The sequence below is a fragment of the Sebastes umbrosus genome, chromosome 23, assembly GCF_015220745.1.
Source record: "Sebastes umbrosus isolate fSebUmb1 chromosome 23, fSebUmb1.pri, whole genome shotgun sequence".
Taxonomy (NCBI): Eukaryota; Metazoa; Chordata; class Actinopteri; order Perciformes; family Sebastidae; genus Sebastes; species Sebastes umbrosus.
This window is the reverse complement of record NC_051291.1, coordinates 14,121,287-14,129,323: the sequence shown is the minus strand read 5'-3', so window position 1 is coordinate 14,129,323 and position 8,037 is coordinate 14,121,287. Positions and strand designations below refer to the sequence as shown.

Below are 8,037 nucleotides of genomic sequence, written 5' to 3'. Positions count from 1 at the left end.
TATCAGATATAGATTAGCTAAACTTCATACAGTAAATCACAACAATTTAAACAGGACTAGCCTTTGAGCTATGAAAGGCTTTAATCCTGTTCAGTTGTCACACTAGTAACCGGAGACATTTGTCCCCGCCAAGCCCGCTGCCACAAGACTTCATCTAAAAAGTGCCGCAGTGTGCCCCTTCGCTGAAACAAATGCCATGCAACATGATCTAAAAGTGGACCAATAATCAACACCTCTCCTCTGGCATCAGCTCTGAGGAGACCTGCATGAGCTCTAAAAGGTTTGTTGGACACTACTGCCACCATGTGGCTGCTTAAAGTATTACTGTTCTAGTATGGACGCAACACTCTGGGGGACTCACACTTATTGCAACTTCCTTTAAATTGTGACGGCAGTAGTCTGATGTCATGCTACTGATGGTTCTCATCTCTTCGTTACTTGATTGTTAGTGTGTAAATGAAACTTTTGCACTGCTAAAATGGCCAGGAAAGCCTGCGAGTGGTACACAGTATATATATGCATGCATTATGCACACAATTGGGACACTTTTGTTGTAACATTGCACCTTGAACTTTGACCCTCTTGCATCATATATCTGCTACGCAAAGGATTGTGGGTCAGAATAGACAGAAAAGCATGCAGGCTTGCGTAAACAAAAATGCAACTGGATGTAGTAGGACATCCTGGTATTTTTGTCATACTGCATTTGACAAATAATTGAGCGCATACCAGGTATACATGCTGTGTTTTTAGCTCTATAACTTCTATACTTATGATCATGTACCCTGATAATGTATGGTAAAATTAGTGTTTTCCTTCAATAGTGAAGTATGTTTGATGTTCTTTGTTTGAAATGTATTTTTCTTCTATGTGATGTCACTTCCTCAACCAATAGGGATGGCAGACACTTCCAGTCATCCAATCACATTGCTTTGGTGGTGTTTAAAAGAAAACACACCACCATTTTATTCTCTTAATGTCCTGATGAAGGTCCTTGTTGACTGAAACATTGACTAATAAAGCAGTCATTTTTTTGAAATAGCTCTATAACTTCCCCATATTTTTGTATATATATAATGTATATATTATATTATATAATATATATATAATATAAAATATATATAATATAAAATATATTATATATATATATTATATATAATATATATACATATTATATATAATAAACTTGTTAATATACATTTCTTACTTTAGCACTGCTTTTATACACCCTTTTTCCAGTTTTATTCATTAAAAATATTTAAATACCTGTTTATCATTTTGTGTAGTGTGGAGCAGGCTGCAACTTCATTTGATTTTATGTAAAGTTTATCCTTTTCTGAATGAATGGTCTAAGGATAGAGGAATCAAATGTTGTATAGCCCGTCTTGTTACAAAGGTAGACCGGACGTTCTCTGTTAGAGCCCCACAGCTGTGGAACTCCCTTCCAGAGGAACTCAGGCTAGTAAACTCTGTTTCTTCTTTTAAAATCACACCTCAAAACCTACCTTTACAGGAAGGCCTTTTTATAGCAATCCCTTGTTTTAAATTTCATTATTGTTGACTTTTTGTACACAAGTCTTATGTTCAACATTTTAATTTGGCCTACGTTTTTATTCTGTATTGTTCTCATCTTGATGTTTGCACTATTTTAACTTATGTAAAGCACTTTGTAACTATGTTTGGAAAGGTGCTATACAAATAAAGTTTATTATTATTATTATTATTATTAATATAGACTTAACTGTATTGACTAACCTACCTATGTAGTCATACATGCAGGTTTAAGCTTATAGTTTCAGGTTGCTTTACATAATGCCTTAGATTACTTACTCTTGTGATTTATTATATTATGAAGTTTAAACATTTACAGCAGGTCTTGGGTACCTTTTCAGTATTCCATAAAAAAAAAATCAACAAAGTCAATAAGTTATCAATATAACAGCATATTTATTGAACATTTTTATCAATTAAACTTCACACTCAGGATCTATTACCTTTATAATCTCAGTTTAAATACATTTTCACACTTATCTTTACAAATATTTTCGCCAGGATTATAACACACATGACATCATTTGGACTTTGTTGGAAAAAGTCAATACAACCAATAAATGGGCAATAAATGTCACCTCATGTCACAGTCACGTTGAAGACCGACCTCCATATGGTCTCCTGCTCCTCTCTCACAGCAGCAGCAGAGCCATGTGTCCGGACAGGATGGGTGGAGGGGTGCGAGACCTGAGACCTGGAAAATGCTCAGACAACAGTAACTGTGGAAAGCACTTTCAGCCTCCAACACCGCATCACAATCAATGACACAATACCTGCCCGGGTTTACCTGGATTACACAATCCTGTGGCCAGGCGAGGAGGTGCGTTTGATTGGTTCCTCTGCAGGGCTCAGGAGCGCTCCCTGCTGCGGGGGGCGGGCGGGCACCATCCACAGTGCGCCGCTGTGAGGATAAAATAAAGCCCAACCATGAATCATGCTTTATAACAAACATTTGCATAAAACACACTCTCAAAGTCAAGCATTTACAATATAAATGCACACCTTTTTCCACTTTGTCTCTTATTTGGACAGTCAGTGCTGGAAAAGGAGGCCGGGAGGATCCAGGAGACCAGGTTTAACAAGGTAGACCGGTTCAGTACGGGTTACCAAGACAGGTTAAACACCTCCTCAAAGTCCCGCTGTTGAAAGGCAAGACAGCTCTCGTAATCAGAGTCCAGTGGTGATTCACTATACAGATGTGCAGCATGTGAAACAATCTGTGAGGACAAATCAAAGCCCAACCATGAATCAAGCGACAAAGTTTCATATAACAAAACATTTGCACAACTCAACGTCAAGCATTTTACAACATAATTGCACACCTTTTTTTTTTTTCATTTTGTCTCTTATGAGGACAGTCAGTGCTGGAAAACGAGGACTCCAGGAGACCAGTTCAACAAGGTAAACCAGATCAGATCCAGGTTACCAAGACAGGTTAAACACCTCCTCAAAGTCCCTCTGTTGAAAGGCAAGACAGCTGTCGTAGTCAGAGTCCAGTGGAGCACACACAGCTGGTGATTCACTATACAGATGTGCAGCAGAAACATGCGTCGTCATGTCTTCGTACACATTACCCATGAGGTATTGCGTGGTGTTTTGCGGCGCCATTGCTCCGGATGGTTGCGTAGCAGCGTGGTTTCTCCTTTCTTCCTCCTCACACCACACAGACTCAATTTCCTCCTCTTTCTTCTTTTCCTTCTTCTTCTCGATGTCTCCCACCACCATCAGGGCTCTGGTGAGTTTAGCCAGCTGTGTTCTCCTCTGTTTTTCCTCTCGACGGAGGTATTTGCGGATGGTCCTCATCAGTTTTGATCCAGGTTTCACGGTTTTACTCAGCAGACAGTCGGTTTGACGCACGTGTTTCGATCTGGTATCCATGGTTTCTATACACATCTCCAATTCCAAAAGACAACTGTCGTAAAAATGAGCGAGTTGGCGGTTTCTTCTCTTCTTGTAGAGCGATTTAAAAGTGTCTATTTCTGAGTTAAAAAGGTAAAAACTGTCGAGGATAGCCTTTTTAAACAAACTGTCCTCTTTTTTAATAAAAAAAACTAGAAAATACAACACTTATTTGGTAAATATTGGGAGCTTAAACGACACGTCTTCCTCGAGCTTCTCTCCAGTCACGAGTTCGTTCCAACGGTCAGCATACGTTGCAGTTTAGGAGAGAAAACACCCACAATGCTTTGCTTCTCCGGCAGTGACGTTAGCGCTGTTCATGGTGATGCTGCCACCTACTGGTGTGGAATGAGACACCCTGACTTATATTACAGGTTTCAGTTTTATTTGCCATTTGCACCTAAGGATATTAAAGTTTACTCCATTTCCTTTCTGCTGCTAAAATACATCAAATTGCATGTTGAATAAAATGAAAGGAAATTATTTCCAACATTCTTTTATTGAATTGAACACAAAATAATTTTAAAGTGCAGTATTCTATTGATACTCTCAACTAACTCAAAAACGAACGCAATCTTTTCGCGATGTGTTCATTGCACAAATTGACATTGCGATGACAATAAAAAAAAAATACATATATATTTTGTATTGTGCATCCCCTCTTTTTTTATACTTGTTTCCTGATCGGGAACATTTTTTTGTTTGGGTGGTCTTACCAGCGCTATTTATTTTCCAAATATAAACTGTCCATTTTTTGCACGAATGCAAAAAGGAAATATGTACAAATGTTAACATTGAAATAAAGGATTGGTAAAACAAATGATTATTGTGATCAGTCTGTGGTCAAATATGGAGTTGACTGTCTGACAGGGGCATCCTTCAAATGAAACAACATGCTCCATGTGAATTTCCTATAATAATATAATAACAGTCTGTACATGTATATATACTGTGTAACCCTCGCAGGCTTTCCTCACAAATAGCTGGTGGCTATTTCTGCAGTGCAAAAGTTTCTTTTACACACTAACAATCAAGTCATGAAAAGATGAGAACCATCAGTAGCATGACATCAGATTACTGCTGTCACAATTTAAAGGAAGATGCAATACGTGTGAGTCCCCAGAGTATTGCATCCATACTATAACAGTAAAACTTCAAGATTCAAGAGTTTTATTTGCCATTTGCACCTATAAATATACAGTATATATATAAGCCCAGTGTTTTTTTTTGCCTGTTCCTGCACTTTATATTATTCATTTATTTTTGTTGTTATGTTTTACAGTCTTAAATTATGCAAAAAAACAAAGATAAAAAATATTTTTATTATTATTATTTTATTGTTTTTGTGGAATGGAAAGCCCCTCAATAAATTGTTATTGTTATTATATATATCTTGTCCTAATTGTGTTATCACTATTATGTAGTCATATTATTTCTTTATATTAATCTTGTCTCTAGGTGGAGGCTTCAAGATTCAAGAGTTTTATTTGCCATTTGCACCTATAAGTACATTGGAATTCTGAGCAGTTTACACCGAGTCAGCTTTAAGAAAAGAAAAAAGGTAGAAAAAGGCACAAGGTAACAGTACAAAATAAATAGCACATTCAACTCAACACAATAAATAAATAAATTATTAAAATATAAAACGCCCTCAGTGTAGTCAATAAATAAACTAAACTACCCTCTGCATAGGAACGATACCCCCAGAATACAAATATACAGTAAATAAATAAATACTTCCAAAAATTAATACAACATAAATGCATAAATAAATAAATAAATGCAAAGAAAAAAAAATACATTTAAATATTTATAAAAATAAATACATAAATAAATAAAAGGGAAAATTAGACAGAAACACAAAAAGATAAAGGGTTAGATTATTAATTAATTAATGGCTAAATTAATTTTTAATATTTTTGCTACATTTATTTATTTATTTATTTATTAAGTTATGTTTGGTGTTGGCAGGTTGTTTTGAAGTGAGGTCGTATGAGGTACTTCTTGTATTACCTACAGTAGATGGAGTTTGGAGAAACAGAACATTACTGCTGCTTATACCCAATATGGTCAATATCAAATAAATAAGACTTAAGAAATCACATTAATAAATGCAGAAAAATATAGAAACCAGCCATTAAACTCTACATGCCATCAACGTAAAAATAATGAAGTGCAAATCTATATTGTAAACTTTGATGTCATCATTTGCACAGTAACATGGTTTAAATGTGAACGTAAATGTAAACCAGATTTTCTTGTCACACATTGTACATAGCAAAGCACAGCACAAAGTGAAATTTAGCTACTGCATTTAACCCATCCTACTTTTATTATTTTAGTTAATTTTGTCTAGGCCTATATAGATATTTTTTATAATTTATTTTATTTGACACTTTTATTGAATAATTCAACCATTTATGACAACTCAAGTTGCATAATGATATCAAATTAAATGATTTTTATTAATTTCATTTATTTTTCTTACTGTCTATTTTTTCATTTTCTGCCCCATAATTCTACAACTTTATAATCAAACGCTTTAACCCACAGTCCTCAGTCTAACAGTCAGAAGAGATGTCAGGATGTTCGTCCCCTTATCTGCAAATGGCGTGAAAAGCCAGTAAAGTGATAAGATGTCTGATAAGCACACTGACCTTTTCAAATGATAAACACAGTTATCTTACACTCATCCTGGAGAGAAACTGATAAGACAGATAGTTTTTTTTTTTTTTTGGTCTTTATTCACTAAGTTCAATTTTTTCTTTTTCAACTGAAGTTAAATCAGTAATGCTTTTTAAGTGCAACCATATTACCAAGTATATCACTGGTAACAGGTTTGATTTGTTTGTGCAGTCACTGTCAATGACATTTTAAGGCAGCATCCTCTATGTGGTTTCTTTTCTTTATTGAGTAATCCAAGCACATAATACAAAACATAATACCCACAATCCCTCCCCTGCAGTCATCTTGTGGATATGCAATAATCAAATTCAAAATTCTGCCACAAATCAGTGAACAAAACAACAACATATCTGTATCTCAAAGGAACACAGTGCTCATTACAGTGATATGATTGAAGATACACCCAATTAGATTACAGTAAGTGTAGTTATGTAACTCTATTACAGGGATATTAAAGTGATTTTTCAACAGTTGCCAGAATCTCTGGGGAAATTATATCAGGCTTGTGTTCCACTGGAGGGCAGACTCAAACAGGAAATGCATCTTGTACACACTGAGTGGATGATTTTATGTGCCATCAGATGGCAGTATATAGATGACAGAGTGGTCATTGTGTTATAAGTACAGATCATAGAGACTCTCTTGTGAATATCTGGTTCCCTCGTGGTCTCTTAAAGGCGGGTGGAGTGTCCTTGAACAAATTATATCCTCAGTCATCAAGGGTTTGTCTGTGTATGGATTGTAATGGGATACTTGCTTTGATTTGGATATTATTTTACACCCTCCAAACTGTTTTGATTTCATGACTTTGCTGTTCAAAGCAGCAGAATGAGGCAGCAATGTTACTGTTGCTATGCCTGTAAAGCTTTCCATTCTAGCAAAACACATTAGGCTACAGTTTATAGTGATAACAGCAAAGAACGTATATTACTACGAAGTGAAAGCGCCCAGCAGCAGACCTACACCTCCGCCATGTCGGACTGTAATCGAGTTGCCTACCATAATGACGGCAGTTAAACGTCCGCCTACAACGTGCTGTACAACAGTAAAACAAAATTATTTTTATTCTATTGTCATAATTGTAATGTCTCTACCAAAATGGCCTGTGTTGAACAATAAAAATATTATGAATATGCGTACTATTATAACTATTTACTTACTTACTTCTATACTCTTTGATAACAGTGATTTTAGCACTTAGAACATCTGAAAGTCAATGTTTTTTTAAATGAGTTTTTAGTTAGATGCCTGAAATAAGGTCTGTGGTTAAAGCTGAAGTAGGCAAGATTGGAGCAAATATGATTAAAAGAAGATACTTTTATAAAACGGTCACTATATCTGACAGTAGTACATGAAACAGGTAACCTGGAGAACAATCCTGTGCCTCTGTGTCCTCTGGTGTCCTCCGGTGCTCCTAACGGCATCAGCGAGATTTCACAGACCGGAGGAAAACAAGCAGTAAGAGCTGATCTGAGGTCTGCTGTCCAGCTGCTGTCTATGAGAGCCGGCTGTCAATCACTCGCGAACTCCGACCAAGCGGTCAAACTAGGCAGCGCTGATCAAATGTGAATCAATATTATGTTACGTTAATGCCTATTTCTCGCCTCAAATGTTTTCAGAATCATCTTGTAGTGCACGGTTTAGCTGTAAAATGAGAAACTTGTGACCACGGCTGGAGATATGAAGTGAGGAAGTGGACAAAATCAAGTCGAGGTCATACAGCGTACGAATCAGATTCTGTTTCTGGCATATGCTCCAAGAGCAAAGTCTATATTACACCTTGTGAAGTTATTTAATAAAAAAAATCAGAGCAGACATAAAGAAAAAGGGTGTACTGCCAAGTGAAAAACTTTTTTCTCATGCCTTTAAACATAAAAAATAACTATCTGGAAAATAGGGCTG

General features: G+C 36.1%; 1 long non-coding RNA gene across 1 annotated transcript; it reads right to left on the bottom strand.

Annotated features, from left to right (window-relative positions):
- Positions 1–1,927: 1,927 nt before the first annotated feature.
- On the bottom strand, positions 1,928–2,770 carry LOC119483078. The gene is made up of 2 exons (XR_005205609.1): positions 2,554–2,770; positions 1,928–2,452 (listed from the first exon to the last, which is right to left on the bottom strand). It is a non-coding gene; the product is annotated as an uncharacterized LOC119483078 (long non-coding RNA).
- Positions 2,771–8,037: the final 5,267 nt, after the last annotated feature.